Source organism: Rhipicephalus microplus, chromosome 5, assembly GCF_043290135.1.
Source record: "Rhipicephalus microplus isolate Deutch F79 chromosome 5, USDA_Rmic, whole genome shotgun sequence".
NCBI classification, from domain to species: domain Eukaryota; kingdom Metazoa; phylum Arthropoda; class Arachnida; order Ixodida; family Ixodidae; genus Rhipicephalus; species Rhipicephalus microplus.
Window position 1 is genome coordinate 163,463,505 of NC_134704.1, and position 17,082 is coordinate 163,480,586.

General features: G+C 45.5%; 10 non-coding genes across 10 annotated transcripts; all 10 read right to left on the reverse strand.

Annotated features, from left to right (window-relative positions):
* Positions 1-1,758: 1,758 nt before the first annotated feature.
* Positions 1,759-1,830, reverse strand: TRNAC-ACA (transfer RNA cysteine (anticodon ACA)). Its single transcript has one exon. It is a non-coding gene; the product is annotated as a tRNA-Cys (tRNA).
* Positions 1,831-2,818: 988 nt separating this feature from the next.
* TRNAW-CCA (transfer RNA tryptophan (anticodon CCA)) lies at positions 2,819-2,890 on the reverse strand. Its single transcript has one exon. It is a non-coding gene; the product is annotated as a tRNA-Trp (tRNA).
* Positions 2,891-3,886: 996 nt separating this feature from the next.
* TRNAW-CCA (transfer RNA tryptophan (anticodon CCA)) lies at positions 3,887-3,958 on the reverse strand. The gene has a single exon. It is a non-coding gene; the product is annotated as a tRNA-Trp (tRNA).
* Positions 3,959-5,805: 1,847 nt separating this feature from the next.
* Positions 5,806-5,877, reverse strand: TRNAC-ACA (transfer RNA cysteine (anticodon ACA)). Its single transcript has one exon. It is a non-coding gene; the product is annotated as a tRNA-Cys (tRNA).
* A 351-nt stretch (positions 5,878-6,228) lies between these two features.
* TRNAC-ACA (transfer RNA cysteine (anticodon ACA)) lies at positions 6,229-6,300 on the reverse strand. The gene has a single exon. It is a non-coding gene; the product is annotated as a tRNA-Cys (tRNA).
* Positions 6,301-9,838: 3,538 nt separating this feature from the next.
* TRNAW-CCA (transfer RNA tryptophan (anticodon CCA)) lies at positions 9,839-9,910 on the reverse strand. Its single transcript has one exon. It is a non-coding gene; the product is annotated as a tRNA-Trp (tRNA).
* A 994-nt stretch (positions 9,911-10,904) lies between these two features.
* TRNAW-CCA (transfer RNA tryptophan (anticodon CCA)) lies at positions 10,905-10,976 on the reverse strand. The gene has a single exon. It is a non-coding gene; the product is annotated as a tRNA-Trp (tRNA).
* A 781-nt stretch (positions 10,977-11,757) lies between these two features.
* On the reverse strand, positions 11,758-11,829 carry TRNAC-ACA (transfer RNA cysteine (anticodon ACA)). Its single transcript has one exon. It is a non-coding gene; the product is annotated as a tRNA-Cys (tRNA).
* Positions 11,830-14,933: 3,104 nt separating this feature from the next.
* Positions 14,934-15,005, reverse strand: TRNAW-CCA (transfer RNA tryptophan (anticodon CCA)). The gene has a single exon. It is a non-coding gene; the product is annotated as a tRNA-Trp (tRNA).
* A 1,208-nt stretch (positions 15,006-16,213) lies between these two features.
* On the reverse strand, positions 16,214-16,285 carry TRNAW-CCA (transfer RNA tryptophan (anticodon CCA)). Its single transcript has one exon. It is a non-coding gene; the product is annotated as a tRNA-Trp (tRNA).
* Between the last annotated feature and the right edge of the window lie 797 nt (positions 16,286-17,082).

Consider the following 17,082-nt stretch of genomic DNA (forward strand, 5'->3'; position numbering starts at 1 on the left):
TAGACAGACAAATAAGTAGATAGACAGATAGATGAAAATAGTAAAGAAGAGAACTTGACCCGGACTTGATTCGAACCCGCAAACTTCTGACCTGGAGTCAGACGTGCTACTGTGTCGCCACCGAGTCCACTTAGCGCAGCCATTCGCACACTAGTGGTAGCATGTTTTGCTCGGACTTCTGTCGATGAAGCACAGGCAAAGAGACAAGTAATGTAGACAAACAAATAAATAGATAGACAGATGAAACTAATAAAAAGAGAATTTGACCCGGACGTGATTCGATTACGCAACCTTCTGATCTGGAGTCAGACGTGCTAAAGTTGCGCCACCGATTCCGCTTAGAGCAGCCGTTCGCACCCACGCGGTAGTATGTTTTGCTCGGCCTCCTGTTGATGAAACACAGGTAAAGAGACAAGTCATTGTAGACAGACAAATAAGTAGATAGACAGATAGTTGAAAATAATAAAAAAGAGAATTTGACCCAGACGTGATTCGAACACGCAACCATGTGATCTGGAGTCAGACGTGCTACCGTATCGCCGCCGAGTCCACTTAGTGTAGGCGTTCGCACACAATCGGTAGCATGTTTTGCTCGGCCTTCTGCCGATGAAGCACAGGTAAAGAAACAAGTCATTGTAGACAGACAAATAGGTAGATAGACAGAGAGCTGAAAATAATAAAAAAGCGAATTTGACCCGGACGTGATTCAAACTCGCATCCTTCTGATCTGGAGTCAGACGTGCTACCGTGTCGCCACCGCGTCCGTTTAGGGTAGCCGTTCGCACACACGTGGTGGCATGATTTGCTCAGCCTTCTGTCGATGAAGCACAGCTAAAGAGAAGAGTCATTGTAGACAGACAAATAAGTAGATAGGCAGATAGATGAAAATAGTAAAAAAGAGAACTTGACCCGGACGTGATTCGAACCCGCCACCTTCTGATCTGAAGTCAGACGTGCTACTGTGTCGCCACCGAGTCCACTTATTGTGGCGGTTCACACACACGCGGTAGCATGTTTTGCTCGGCCTTCTGTCGATGCAGCACAAGTAAAGAGACAAGTCATTGTAGACAAACAAATAAGTATATAGACAGATGAAAATAATAAAAAAAGAGAATTTGACTCGGACGCGATTCGAACACGCAACCTTCTGATCAGGAGGTGGACGCGCTACCGTTGCGCCACCGAGTTCATTTAGGGTGGCCGTTCGCACACAATCGGTAGCATGTTTTGCTCGGCCTTCTGCCGATGAAGCACAGGTAAAGAAACAAGTCATTGTAGACAGACAAATAGGTAGATAGACAGAGAGCTGAAAATAATAAAAAAGCGAATTTGACCCGGACGTGATTCAAACTCGCAACCTTCTAATCTGGAGTCAGACGTGCTACTGTGTCACCACCGAGTCCGCTTAGGGTAGGCGTTCGCACACAAGTGGTAGCATGTTTTGCTCGGCCTTCTGTCGATGAAGCACTGGTAAAGGGACAAGTCATTGCAGCCAGACAAATAAGTAGATAGACAGATAAATGAAAATTTTTAAAAGAGAATTTTGACCCAGGCGTGATTAGAACACGCAACCTTCTGATCTGGAATCAGATGCGCTACCGGTTCGCCACCGAGTCCGTTTAGGGTAGGCGTTCACACACACGTTGTGGCATGTTTTGCTCAGCCTTCTATCTACGAAGCACAGGTAAAGAGACAAGTCATTGTAGACAAACAAATAGGTGGATAGACAGATAGATGAAAATAATAATAAAGAGAGTTTGACCCGAAGGTGATTCGAACACGCAACCTTCTGATCTGTAGTCAGACGCGCTACCGTTGCGCCACCGGGTTCATTTAGGGTGGCCGTTCGCACACACGCGGTAGCATGTTTGGCACGGCCACCTGTCGACGAAGCACAGCTAAATAGAAGAGTCACTGTAGACAGACAAATAAGTAGATAGACAGATAGATGAAAATAATAAAAAAGAGAACTTGACCCAGACGTGATTCGAACGCGCAACCTTCTAATCTGGAGTCAGACGTGCTACCGTGTTGCCACCGAATCCACTTAGTGTAGGCGTTCGCACACTATTGGTAGGATGTTTTGCTCGGACTTCTGTCGATGAAGCACAGGTAAAGAGACAAGTAATGTAGACAGACAAATAATTAGATAGACAGATGAAACTAATAAAAAGAGAATTTGACCCGGATGTGATTCGATTACGCAACCTTCTGATCTGGAGTCAGACGTGCTAAAGTTGCGCCACTGAGTACCCTTAGGGTAGCCGTTCGCACACACGCGGTAGCATGTTTTGCTCGGCCTTCTGTCGATGAAGCACAGGCAAAGAGGCAAGTCATTGTAGACAGACAAATAAATAGATATACAGAAAGTTGAAAATAATAAAACAGAGAATTTGACCATGACGTGATTCAAACACGCAACCTTCTGATCTGGAGTCAGACGCGTTGCCGTTGCGCTTCCGAGTCCACTTAGGGTAGCCGTTCGAACACCCGTAGTAGCATGTTTTGCTCGGCCTTCTGTCGATGAAGCACAGGTAAAGAGACAAGTCATTGTAGACAGACAAATAGGTAGATATTCAGATAGATGAAAATAATAAAATGAGAATTTGACCCTAACGTGATTCGAACACAAAACCTTCTGACCTGGAGTCAGACGTGGTACCATTGCACCACCGAGTCCGCTTACAGGGTCCCTTAACACACGCGGTAACATGTTTTGCTCGACCTTCTGTCGATGAAGCACAGGTAAAGAGAAAAGTAATGTAGACAGATAAATAAGTAGATAGGCAGATAGATGAAAATAATAAAAAAGAGAATTTGACCCAAACGTGATTCGAACACGCAACCTTCTGATCTGGAGTCTAACGCGCTACCCTTGCGCCACTGAGTCCGTTTTGGGTAGCCGTTCGCACAAACGCGGTAGCATGTTTTGCACGGCCTTCTGTCGACGAAGCACAGGTGAAGGGACAAGTCATTGTAGAAGGACAAATAGGTAGATAAACAGATAGATGAAAATCATAAAAAGAGAGTTTGACCTGGGCGTGATTAGAACACGCAACCTTCTGATCTGGAGTCAGACGTGCTAAAGTTGCACCGCCGAGTTCGCATAAGGTAGCCGTTCGCACACACGCGGTAGCATGTTTTGCTCGGCCTTCTGTCGATGAAACACAGGTAAAGAGACAAGTCATTGTAGACAGACAAATAAGTAGATAGACAGATAGTTGAAAATAATAAAAAAGGGAATTTCACCCAGACGTGGTTCGAACACGCAATCATGTGATCTGGAGTAAGACGTGCTACCGTATCGCCACCGAGTCCGCTTAGGGTAGGCGTTCGCACACAAGTGGTAGCATGTTTTGCTCGGCCTTCTGTCGATGAAGCACAGGTAAAGGGACAACTCATTGCAGACAGACAAATAAGTAGATAGACAGATAGATGAAAATAATAAAAAGAGAATTTGACCCGGGCGTGATTAGAACACGCAACCTTCTGATCTGGAGTCAGACGCGTTGCCGTTGCGCTTCCGAGTCCGCTTAGGGTAGCCGTTCGTACACACGTGGTAGCATGTTTTGCTTGGCCTTCTATCGATGAAGCAAAGGTAAAGAGACAAGTCATTGGAGACAGACAAATAGGTAGATAGACAGACAGATGAAAATAATAAAAAAGAGAATTTGACCCGGACGTGATTAGAACACGCAACCTTTTGATCTGGAGTCAGACGTGCTAAAGTTGCGCCACCGAGTCCGCTTAGGGTAGCCGTTCGAACACACGTGGTAGCATGTTTTGCTCGGCCTTCTGTCGATGAAGCGCAGGTAAAGAGACAAGTCATTGTAGACAGACAAATAAGTAGATAGACAGATAGTTGAAAATGATAAAAGAGAGAATTTGACCCAGACGTGATTTGAACACGCAACCTTCTGATCTGGAGTCAGACGCGCTACCGTTGCGGCACCGAGTCCATTTAGGGTGGCCGTTCACACACACGCGGTAGCATGTTTTGCACGGCCTTCTGGCGACGAAGCACAGGTAAAGGGACAAGTCACTCTAGAAGGACAAATGAGTAGATAGACAGATAGATGAAAATAATAAGAAGAGAATTTGACCCGGACGTGACTAGAACACGAAACCTTCTGATCTGGAGACAGACGTGCTAAAGTTGCGCAACCGAGTCCGCTAAGAGTAGCCGTTCGCACACACGTGGTTGCACGTTTTGCTTGGCCTTCTATCGATGAAGCACAGGTGAAGAGACAAGTCATTGTAGACAGACAAATAAGTAGATAGACAGACAGATGAAAATAATAAAAAAGAGAATATGACCCGGACGTGATTTGAACACGCAACCTTCTGATCTGGAGTTCGCCGCGGTACCGTTGCGCCACCGAGTCCGCTTAGGGTGGCCGTTCGCACACACGCGGTAGCATGTTTTGCACGGCCTTCTGGCGACGAAGCACAGGTAAAGGAACAAGTCACTGTAGAAGGACAAATGAGTAGATAGACAGATAGATGAAAATAATAAGAAGAGAATTTGACCCGGACGTGACTAGAACACGAAACCTTCTGATCTGGAGTCAGACGTGCTAAAGTTGCGCAACCGAGTCCGCTAAGAGTAGCCGTTCGAACACACGTGGTTGCACGTTTTGCTTGGCCTTCTATCGATGAAGCACAGGTGAAGAGACAAGTCATTCTACACAGACAAATAGGTAGATATTCAGATAGATGAAAATAATAAAAAATAATTTGACCCTAACGTGATTCGAACACAAAACCTTCTGATCTGGAGTCAGACGTGGTACCATTGCACCACCGAGTCTGCTTATAGGGCCCCTTCGCACACACGCAGTAACATGTTTTGCTCGGCCTTCGGTCGATGAAGCACAGGTAAAGAGACAAGTCATTGTAGACAGAAAAATTAGTAGATAGACAGATAGATGAAAATAATAAATAGGATAACTTGAACCGAACGTGATTCGAACGCGCAACCTTCTGATATGAAGTCAGACTAGTTACCGTGTCGCCACCGAGTCGACTTAGTGTAGCCGTTTTCACACACGCGATAGCGTGTTCTGCTCGGCCTTGTGTCGATGAAGCACAGGTAAAGAGAGAAGTAATGTAGACAGATAAATAAGTAGATAGGCAGATAGATGAAAATAATAAAAAAGAGAATTTGACCCGAACGTGATTCGAACATGCAACCTTCTGATCTGGAGTCAGACGTGCTAAAGTTGCGCCACCGAGTCCGCTTAGAGTAGCCGTTCGCACACACGCGGTAGCATGTTTTGCTCGGCCTTCTGTCGATGAAGCACAGGTAAAGGGACAAGTCATTGCAGACAGACAAATAAGTAGATAGACAGATAGATGAAAATAATAAAAAGAGAATTTGACCCGGGCGTGATTGGAACACGCAACCTTCTGATCTGGAGTCAGACGTGCTAAAGTTGCGCCACCGAGTCCGCTTAGGGTAGCCGTTCGCACACACGTGGTAGCATGTTTTGCTCGGCCTTCTATTCAAGAAACACAGGTAACGAGACAAGTTATTGTAGACAGAAAAATAGGTAGATAGACAGATAGATAAAAATAATAAAAAAAAGAATTTGACCCGAACGTGATTCGAACACGCAACCTTCTGAACTGGAGTCAGACGCACTACCGGTTCGCCACCAAGTCCGCTTAGGGCAGGCGTTCCCACACGCGTTGTGGCATGTTTTGCTCGGCCTTCTATCGACGAAGCACAGGTAAAGAGACAAGTCATTGTAGACAGACAAATAGGTAGATAGACAGATAGATGAAAATAATAAAAAGAGAATTTGACCCGAACGTGATTCGAACACGCAACCTTCTGATCTGTAGTAAGATGCGCTACCGTTGCGCCACCGAGTCCGCTTAAGAAGGCTGTTCGCACATCGCGGTAGCATGTTTGGCACGGCCTTCTGTCGACGAAGCACAGCTAAAGAGAAGAGTCACTGTAGACAGACAAATAAGTAGACAGATAGTTGAAAATAATAAAACAGAGAATTTGACCATGACGTGATTCAAACACGCAACCTTCTGATCTGGAGTCAGACGCGTTGCCGTTGCGCTTCCGAGTCCGCTTAGGGTAGCCGTTCGCACACCCGTGGTAGGATGTTTTGCTCAGCCTTCTATCTACGAAGCACAGGTAAAGAGACAAGTCATTGTAGACAAACAAATAGGTGGATAGACAGATAGATGAAAATAATAATAAAGAGAATTTGACCCGAACGTGATTCGAACACGCAACCTTCTGATCTGTAGTCAGACGCGCTACCGTTGCGCCACCGAGTTCATTTAGGGTGGCCGTTCGCACACACGCGGTAGCATGTTTGGCACTGCCTTCTGTCGACGAAGCACAGCTAAAGAGAAGAGTCACTGTAGACAGACAAATAAGTAGATAGACAGATAGATGAAAATAATAAAAAAGAGAACTTGACCCAGACGTGATTCGAACGCGCAACCTTCTAATCTGGAGTCAGACGTGCTACTGTGTCGCCACCGAGTCCACTTAGTGTAGCCGTTTTCACACACGCGGTAGCGTGTTCTGCTCGGCCTTGTGTCGATGAAGCACATGTAGAGAGAGAAGTAATGTAGACAGATAAATAAGTAGATAGACAGATAGATGAAAATAATAAAAAAGAGAACCTAACACGGACGTGATTCGGACACGCAAACTTCTGATCTGGAGTCAGACGTGCTACTGTGTCGCCACCGAGTCCACTTAGCGCAGCCGTTCGCACACATGCGGTAGCATGTTTTGCGCGGCCTTCTGTCGATGAAGCACAGGTAAAGAGACAAGTCATTGTAGAATGAAAAATAGGTAGATAGTCAGATGAAAATAACAAAAAAGAGAATTTCACCCGCACGTGGTTCGAACACGCAACCTTCTGATCTGGAGTCGGACGCGCTACCAGTTCGCCACCGAGTGCGCTTAGGGTAGCCGTTGCACACACGTGGTAGCATGTTTTGCCCGGCCTTCTGTCGACGAAGCACAGGTAAAGCGACAAGTCATTGTAGAAGGACAAATAGAAAGATAGACGGATAGATGAAAATATTAAAAAGAGAATTTGACCCGGACGTGATTCAAACTCGCGTCCTTCTGATCTGGAGTCAGACGTGCTACCGTATTGCCACCGAATCCACTTAGTGTAGGCGTTCGCACACTATTGGTAGCATGTTTTGCTCGGACTTCTGTCAATGAAGCACAGGTAAAGAGACAAGTAATGTAGACAGACAAATAAATAGATAGACAGATGAAACTAATAAAAAGAGAATTTGACCCGGATGTGATTCGATTACGCAACCTTCTGATCTGGAGTCAGACGTGCTAAAGTTGCGCCACTGAGTCCGCTTAGGGTAGCCGTTCGCACACCCGCGGTAGCATGTTTTGCTCGGCCTTCTGTCGATGAAGCACAGGCAAAGAGGCAAGTCATTGTAGACAGACAAATAAATAGATAGACAGAAAGTTGAAAATAATAAAACAGAGAATTTGACCATCACGTGATTCAAACACGCAACCTTCTGATCTGGAGTCAGACGCGTTGCCGTTGCGCTTCCGAGTCCACTTAGGGTAGCCGTTCGAACAACCGTGGTAGCATGTTTTGCTCGGCCTTCTGTCGATGAAGCACAGGTAAAGAGACAAGTCATTGTAGACAGACAAATAGGTAGATATTCAGATAGATGAAAATAATAAAATGAGAATTTGACCCTAACGTGATTCGAACACAAAACCTTCTGACCTGGAGTCAGACGTGGTACCATTGCACCACCAAGTCCGCTTACAGGGTCCCTTAACACACGCGGTAACATGTTTTGCTCGACCTTCTGTCGATGAAGCACAGGTAAAGAGAAAAGTAATGTAGACAGATAAATAAGTAGATAGGCAGATAGATGAAAATAATAAAAAAGAGAATTTGACCCGAACGTGATTCGAACACGCAACCTTCTGATCTGGAGTCTAACGCGCTGCCCTTGCGCCACTGAGTCCGTTTTGGGTAGCCGTTCGCACACACGCGGTAGCATGTTTTGCTCGGCCTTCTGTCGATGAAACACAGGTAACGAGACAAGTCATTGTAGACAGACAAATAAGTAGATATACAGATAGATGAAAATAATAAAAAAGAGAACCTAACACGGACGTGATTCGAACACGCAAACTTCTGATCTGGAGTCAGACGTGCTACTGTGTCGCCACCGATTCCACTTAGCGCAGCCATTCGCACACATGCGGTAGCATGTTTTGCTCGGCCTTCTGTCGATAAAGCACAGGTAAAGAGACAAGTCATTGTAGAATATAAAATAGGTAGATAGTCAGATGAAAATAACAAAAAAGAAAATTTGACCCGCACGTGGTTCGAACACGCAACCTTCTGATTTGGAGTCGGACGCGCTACCAGTTTGCCACCGAGTGCGCTTCGGGTAGCCGTTGCACACACGTGGTAGCATGTTCTGCCCGGCCTTCTGTCGACGAAGCACAGGTAAAGCGACAAGTCATTGTAGAAGGACAAATAAGTAGATAGACGGATAGATGAGAATAATAAAAAGAGAATTTGACCCGGACGTGATTCAAACTCGCATCCTTCTGATCTGGAGTCAGACGTGCTACCGTATTGCCACCGAATCCACTTAGTGTAGGCGTTCGCACACTAGTGGTAGCATGTTTTGCTCGGACTTCTGTCGATGAAGCACAGGTAAAGACACAAGTAATGTAGACAGACAAATAAGTAGATAGACAGATAGATGAAAATAATAAAAAAGAGAACCTAACACGGACGTGATTCGAACACGCAAACTTCTGATCTGGAGTCAGACGTGCTACTGTGTCACCACCGATTCCACTTAGCGCAGCCATTCGCACACATGCGGTAGCATGTTTTGCTCGGCCTTCTGTCGATAAAGCACAGGTAAAGAGACAAGTCATTGTAGAATATAAAATAGGTAGATAGTCAGATGAAAATAACAAAAAAGAAAATTTGACCCGCACGTGGTTCGAACACGCAACCTTCTGATTTGGAGTCGGACGCGCTACCAGTTTGCCACCGAGTGCGCTTCGGGTAGCCGTTGCACACACGTGGTAGCATGTTTTGCCCGGCCTTCTGTCGACGAAGCACAGGTAAAGCGACAAGTCATTGTAGACAGACAAATAAGTAGACAGACAGATAGATGAAACTAATAAAAAAGAGGATTTGAACCGAACGTGATTCGAACACGCAACCTTCTGATCTGGAGTCAGACGCGTTGCCGTTGCCCTTCCGAGTCCGCTTAGCGTAGCCGTTCGCACACCCGTGGTAGGATGTTTTGCTCGGCCTTCTGTCGATGAAGCACAGGTAAAGAGACAAGTCATTGTAGACAGACAAAAGTGTAAATAGACAGATAGATGAAAACAATAGAAAAGAGAATTTGACTTCGACCTGATTCGAACACGCATCCTTCTGATTTGGAGTCAGACGCGCTACCGTTGCACCACCGAGTCCGCTTAGGGTAGCCGTTCGTACACACGTGGTAGCATGTTTTGCTTGGCCTTCTATCGATGAAGCAAAGGTAAAGAGACAAGTCATTGTAGACAGACAAATAGGTAGATAGACAGACAGATGAAAATAATAAAAAAAGAGAATTTGACCCGGACGTTATTAGAACACGCAACCTTTTGATCTGGAGTCAGACGTGCTAAAGTTTCGCCACCGAGTCTGCTTAGGGTAGCCGTTCGAACACACGTGGTAGCATGTTTTGCTCGGCCTTCTGTCGATGAAGCGCCGGTAAAGAGACAAGTCATTGTAGACAGACAAATAAGTAGATAGACAGATAGTTGAAAATGATAAAAGAGAGAATTTGACCCAGACGTGATTTGAACACGCAACCTTCTGATCTGGAGTCAGACGCGCTACCGTTGCGGCAACGAGTCCATTTAGGGTGGCCGTTCACACACACGCGGTAGCATGTTTTGCACGGCCTTCTGGCGACGAAGCACAGGTAAAGGGACAAGTCACTGTAGAAGGACAAATGAGTAGATAGACAGATAAATGAAAATAATAAGAAGAGAATTTGACCCGGACGTGACTAGAACACGAAACCTTCTGATCTGGAGACAGACGTGCTAAAGTTGCGCAACCGAGTCCGCTAAGAGTAGCCGTTCGCACACACGTGGTTGCACGTTTTGCTTGGCCTTCTATCGATGAAGCACAGGTGAAGAGACAAGTCATTCTAGACAGACAAATAAGTAGATAGACAGATTAATGAAAATAATAAAAAAGAGAATATGACCCGGACGTGATTTGAACACGCAACCTTCTGATCTGGAGTTCGCCGCAGTACCGTTGCGCCACCGAGTCCGCTTAGGGTGGCCGTTCGCACACACGCGGTAGCATGTTTTGCACGGCCTTCTGGCGACGAAGTACAGGTAAAGGGACAAGTCACTGTAGAAGGACAAATGAGCAGATAGACAGATAGATGAAAATAATAAGAAGAGAATTTGACCCGGACGTGACTAGAACACGAAACCTTCAGATCTGGAGTCAGACTTGCTAAAGTTGCGCAACCGAGTCTGCTAAGAGTAGCCGTTCGCACACACGTGGTTTCACGTTTTGCTTGGCCTTCTATCGATGAAACACAGGTGAAGAGACAAGTCATTCTACACAGGCAAATAGGTAGATATTCAGATAGATGAAAATAATAAAAAAAGAATTTGACCCTAACGTGATTCGAACACAAAACCTTCTCATCTGGAGTCAGACGTGGTACCATTGCACCACCGAGTCTGCTTATAGGGTCCCTTCGCACACACGCGGTGACATGTTTTGCTCGGCCTTCGGTCGATGAAGCACAGGTAAAGAGAGAAGTAATGTAGACAGATAAATAAGTAGATAGGCAGATAGATGAAAATAATAAAAAAGAGAATTTGACCCGAACGTGATTCGAACACGCAACCTTCTGATCTGGAGTCAGGCGCGCTACCCTTGCGCCACCGAGTCCGTTTAGGGTAGCCGTTCGCACACACGCGGTAGCATGTTTTGCACGGCCTTGTGTCGACGAAGCACAGGTAAAGGGACAAGTCATTGTAGAAGGACAAATAGGTAGATAAACAGATAGATGAATATAATAAAAAGAGAATTTGACCCGGACGTGATAAGAACACGCAACCTTCTGATCTGGAGTCAGACGTGCTAAAGTTGCGCCACCGAGTCCGCTTAGAGTAGCCGTTCGCACACACGCGGTAGCATGTTTTGCTCGGCCTTCTGTCGATGAAGCACAGGTAAAGGGACAAGTCATTGCAGACAGACAAATAAGTAGATAGACAGATAGATGAAAATAATAAAAAGAGAATTTGACCCGGGCGTGATTGGAACACGCAACCTTCTGATCTGGAGTCAGACGTGCTAAAGTTGCGCCACCGAGTCCGCTTAGGGTAGCCGTTTGCACACACGTGGTAGCATAATTTGCTCGGCCTTCTATTCAAGAAACACAGGTAAAGAGACAAGTTATTGTAGACAGAAAAATAGGTAGATAGACAGAGAGATAAAAATAATAAAAAAAAGAATTTGACCCGAACGTGATTCGAACACGCAACCTTCTGAACTGGAGTCAGACGCGCTACCGGTTCGCCACCAAGTCCGTTTAGGGCAGGCGTTCCCACACACGTTGTGGCATGTTTTGCTCGGCCTTCTATCGACGAAGCACAGGTAAAGAGACAAGTCATTGTAGACAGACAAATAGGTGGATAGACAGATAGATGAAAATAATAAAAAGAGAATTTGACCCGAACGTGATTCGAACACGCAACCTTCTGATCTGTAGTAAGATGCGCTACCGTTGCGCCACCGAGTCCACTTAAGAAGGCTGTTCGCACATCGCGGTAGCATGTTTGGCACGGCCTTCTGTCGACGAAGCACCGCTAAAGAGAAGAGTCACTGTAGACAGACAAATAAGTAGACAGATACTTGAAAATAATAAAAAGGGGAATTTGACCCAGACGTGGTTCGAACACGCAACCATGTGATCTGGAGTAACACGTGCTACCGTATCGCCACCGAGTCCACTTAGTGACGGCGTTCGCACACAAGCGGTAGCATGTTTTGCTCGGCCTTCTGTCGATGAAGCACTGGTAAAGAGACAAGTCGTTGTAGACAAACAAATACGTAGATAGACAGATGAAAATAATGAAAAAGAGAATTTTACCCGGAAGTCATTCGAACACGCAACCTTCTGATATAAAGTCAGACGTGCTACCGTGTCGCCACCGAGTCCACTCAGTGTAGCCGTTTTCACACATGCGGTAGCATGTTCTGCTCGGCCTTGTGTCGATGAAGCACAGGTAAACGGAGAAGTCATTGTAGACAGACAAATAAGTAGACAGACAGATAGATGAAACTAATAAAAAAGAGGATTTGAACCGAACGTGATTCGAACACGCAACCTTCTGATCTGGAGTAAGACGCGCTACCATCGCGCCACCTAGTCCGTTTGGGGTAGCCGTTGCACACACGTGGTAGCATGTTTTGCCCGGCCTTCTGTCGACGAAGCACAGGTAAAGCGACAAGTCATTGTAGAAGAACAAATAAGTAGATAGACGGATAGATGAAAATATTAAAAAGAGAATTTGACCCGGACGTGATTCAAACTCGCATCCTTCTGATCTGGAGTCAGACGTGCTACCGTATTGCCACCGAATCCACTTAGTGTAGGCGTTCGCACACTATTGGTAGCATGTTTTGCTCGGACTTCTGTCGATGAAGCACAGGTAAAGAGACAAGTAATGTAGACAGACAAATAAATAGATAGACAGATGAAACTAATAAAAAGAGAATTTGACCCGGATGTGATTCGATTACGCAACCTTCTGATCTGGAGTCAGACGTGCTAAAGTTGCGCCACTGAGTCCGCTTAGGGTAGCCGTTCGCACACACGCGGTAGCATGTTTTGCTCGGCCTTCTGTCGATGAAGCACAGGCAAAGAGGCAAGTCATTGTAGACAGACAAATAAATAGATAGACAGAAAGTTGAAAATAATAAAACAGAGAATTTGACCATGACGTGATTCAAACACGCAACCTTCTGATCTGGAGTCAGACGCGTTGCCGTTTCGCTTCCGAGTCCACTTAGGGTAGCCGTTCGAACAACCGTGGTAGCATGTTTTGCTCGGCCTTCTGTCGATGAAGCACAGGTAAAGAGACAAGTCATTGTAGACAGACAAATAGGTAGATATTCAGATAGATGAAAATAATAAAATGAGAATTTGACCCTAACGTGATTCGAACACAAAACCTTCTGACCTGGAGTCAGACGTGGTACCATTGCACCACCGAGTCCGCTTACAGGGTCCCTTAACACACGCGGTAACATGTTTTGCTCGACCTTCTGTCGATGAAGCACAGGTAAAGAGAAAAGTAATGTAGACAGATAAATAAGTAGATAGGCAGATAGATGAAAATAATAAAAAAGAGAATTTGACCCGAACGTGATTCGAACACGCAACCTTCTGATCTGGAGTCTAACGCGCAACCCATGCGCCACTGAGTCCGTTTTGGGTAGCCGTTCGCACAAACGCGGTAGCATGTTTTGCACGGCCTTCTGTCGACGAAGCACAGGTGAAAGGACAAGTCATTGTAGAAGGACAAATAGGTAGATAAACAGATAGATGAAAATCATAAAAAGAGAATTTGACCTGGACGTGATTAGAACACGCAACCTTCTGATCTGGAGTCAGACGTGCTAAAGTTGCACCGCCGAGTTCGCATAAGGTAGCCGTTCGCACACACGCGGTAGCATGTTTTGCTCGGCCTTCTGTCGATGATACACAGGTAACGAGACAAGTCATTGTAGACAGACAAATAAGTAGATAGACAGATAGATGAAAATAATAAAAAAGAGAACCTAACACGGACGTGATTCGAACACGCAAACTTCTGATCTGGAGTCAGACGTGCTACTGTGTCGCCACCGATTCCACTTAGCGCAGCCATTCGCACACATGCGGTAGCATGTTTTGCTCGGCCTTCTGTCGATAAAGCACAGGTAAAGAGACAAGTCATTGTAGAATATAAAATAGGTAGATAGTCAGATGAAAATAACAAAAAAGAAAATTTGACCCGCACGTGGTTCGAACACGCAACCTTCTGATTTGGAGTCGGACGCGCTACCAGTTTGCCACCGAGTGCGCTTCGAGTAGCCCTTGCACACACGTGGTAGCATGTTTTGCCCGGCCTTCTGTCGACGAAGCACAGGTAAAGCGACAAGTCATTGTAGAAGGACAAATAAGTAGATAGACGGATAGATGAGAATAATAAAAAGAGAATTTGACCCGGACGTGATTCAAACTCGCATCCTTCTGATCTGGAGTCAGACGTGCTACCGTATTGCCACCGAATCCACTTAGTGTAGGCGTTCGCACACTAGTGGTAGCATGTTTTGCTCGGACTTCTGTCGATGAAGCACAGGTAAATACACAAGTAATGTAGACAGACAAATAAATAGATAGGCAGATGAAACTGATAAAAAGAGAATTTGACCCGGACGTGATTCGATTACGCAACTTTCTGATCTGGAGTCAGACGTGCTAAAGTTGCGCCACCGAGTCCGCTTAGTGTAGCCGTTCGCATACACGCGGTAGCATGTTTTGCTCGGCCTTCTGTCGATGAAGCACAGGCAAAAAGACAAGTCATTGTAGACAGACAAATAAGTAGATAGACAGATAGTTGAAAATATTAAAACAGAGAATTGGACCATGACGTGATTCAAACACGCAACCTTCTGATCTGGAGTCAGACGCGTTGCCGTTGCGCTTCCGAGTCCGCTTAGGGTAGCCGTTCGCACACCCGTTGTAGGATGTTTTGCTCGGCCTTCTGTCGATGAAGCACAGGTAAAGAGACAAGTCATTGTAGACAGACAAAAGTGTAAATAGACAGATAGATGAAAATGATAACAGAGAGAATTTGACCCAGACGTGATTTGAACACGCAACCTTCTGATCTGGAGTCAGACGCGCTACCGTTGCGGCACCGAGTCCATTTAGGGTGGCCGTTCACACACACGCGGTAGCATGTTTTGCACGGCCTTCTGGCGACGAAGCAAAGGTAAAGGGACAAGTCACTGTAGAAGGACAAATGAGTAGATAGACAGATAGATGAAAATAATAAGAAGAGAATTTGACCCGGACGTGACTAGAACACGAAACCTTCTGATCTGGAGACAGACGTGCTAAAGTTGCGCAACCGAGTCCGCTAAGAGTAGCCGTTCGCACACACGTGGTTGCACGTTTTGCTTGGCCTTCTATCGATCAAGCACAGGTGAAGAGACAAGTCATTGTAGACAGACAAATAAGTAGATAGACAGATAGATGAAAATAATAAAAAAGAGAATATGACCCGGACGTGATTTGAACACGCAACCTTCTGATCTGGAGTTCGCCGCGGTACCGTTGCGCCACCGAGTCCGCTTAGGGTGGCCGTTCGCACACACGCGGTAGCATGTTTTGCACGGCCTTCTGGCGACGAAGCACAGGTAAAGGAACAAGTCACTGTAGAAGGACAAATGAGCAGATAGACAGATAGATGAAAATAATAAGAAGAGAATTTGACCCGGACGTGACTAGAACACGAAACCTTCAGATCTGGAGTCAGACGTGCTAAAGTTGCGCAACCGAGTCTGCTAAGAGTAGCCGTTCGCACACACGTGGTTTCACGTTTTGCTTGGCCTTCTATCGATGAAGCACAGGTGAAGAGACAAGTCATTCTACACAGGCAAATAGGTAGATATTCAGATAGATGAAAATAATAAAAAAAGAATTTGACCCTAACGTGATTCGAACACAAAACCTTCTGATCTGGAGTCAGACGTGGTACCATTGCACCACCGAGTCTGCTTATAGGGTCCCTTCGCACACACGCGGTGACATGTTTTGCTCGGCCTTCGGTCGATGAAGCACAGGTAAAGAGACAAGTCATTGTAGACAGAAAAATTAGTAGATAGACAGATAGATGAAAATAATAAATAGGAGAACTTGAACCGGACGTGATTCGAACGCGCAACCTTCTGATATGAAGTCAGACTAGTTACCGTGTCGCCACCGAGTCGACTTAGTGTAGCCGTTTTCACACACGCGGTAGCGTGTTCTGCTCGGCCTTGTGTCGATGAAGCACAGGTAAAGAGAGAAGTAATGTAGACAGATAAATAAGTAGATAGGGAGATAGATGAAAATAATAAAAAAGAGAATTTGACCCGAATGTGATTCGAACACGCAACCTTCTGATCTGGAGTCAGGCGCGCTACCCTTGCGCCACCGAGTCCGTTTAGGGTAGCCGTTCGCACACACGCGGTAGCATGTTTTGCACGGCCTTGTGTCGACGAAGCACAGGTAAAGGGACAAGTCATTGTAGACAGAAAAATAGGTAGATAGACAGATAGATAAAAATAATAAAAAAAAGAATTTGACCCGAACGTGATTCGAACACGCAACCTTCTGAACTGGAGTCAGACGCGCTACCGGTTCGCCACCAAGTCCGTTTAGGGCAGGCGTTCCCACACACGTTGTGGCATGTTTTGCTCGGCCTTCTATCGACGAAGCACAGGTAAAGAGACAAGTCATTGTAGACAGACAAATAGGTGGATAGACAGATAGATGAAAATAATAAAAAGAGAATTTGACCCGAACGTGATTCGAACACGCAACCTTCTGATCTGTAGTAAGATGCGCTACCGTTGCGCCACCGAATTTTTTTTTTTTTTTTTTTTTTTTTTTTTTTTTTTTATTTATTGCCTGGCATGGACATTGTACAGGGCAATCATTGCACACACATATATTACAATACAAAGAGAAAAAAAAAGAACAAACATTGCCATCAGTCCCATCTGTACTGATGTTGTCCTCTTAAAAATACTTAAGGTTTGCCAGGGGTTCAAACCTTGACAACCATTCTGGCTCGATATCCCCTATTTTGCTACACTCAATGAATGCAGACATGCTTTGCCTGAAATAAATTACTGCTGGCTTTGCGTCCGGGTCGAAATGGTATCCGGCCATTCGTGCACGCCATATACAGTGGAGACCGGTCAACATCACTACATCAAATGGGACCCCATCATC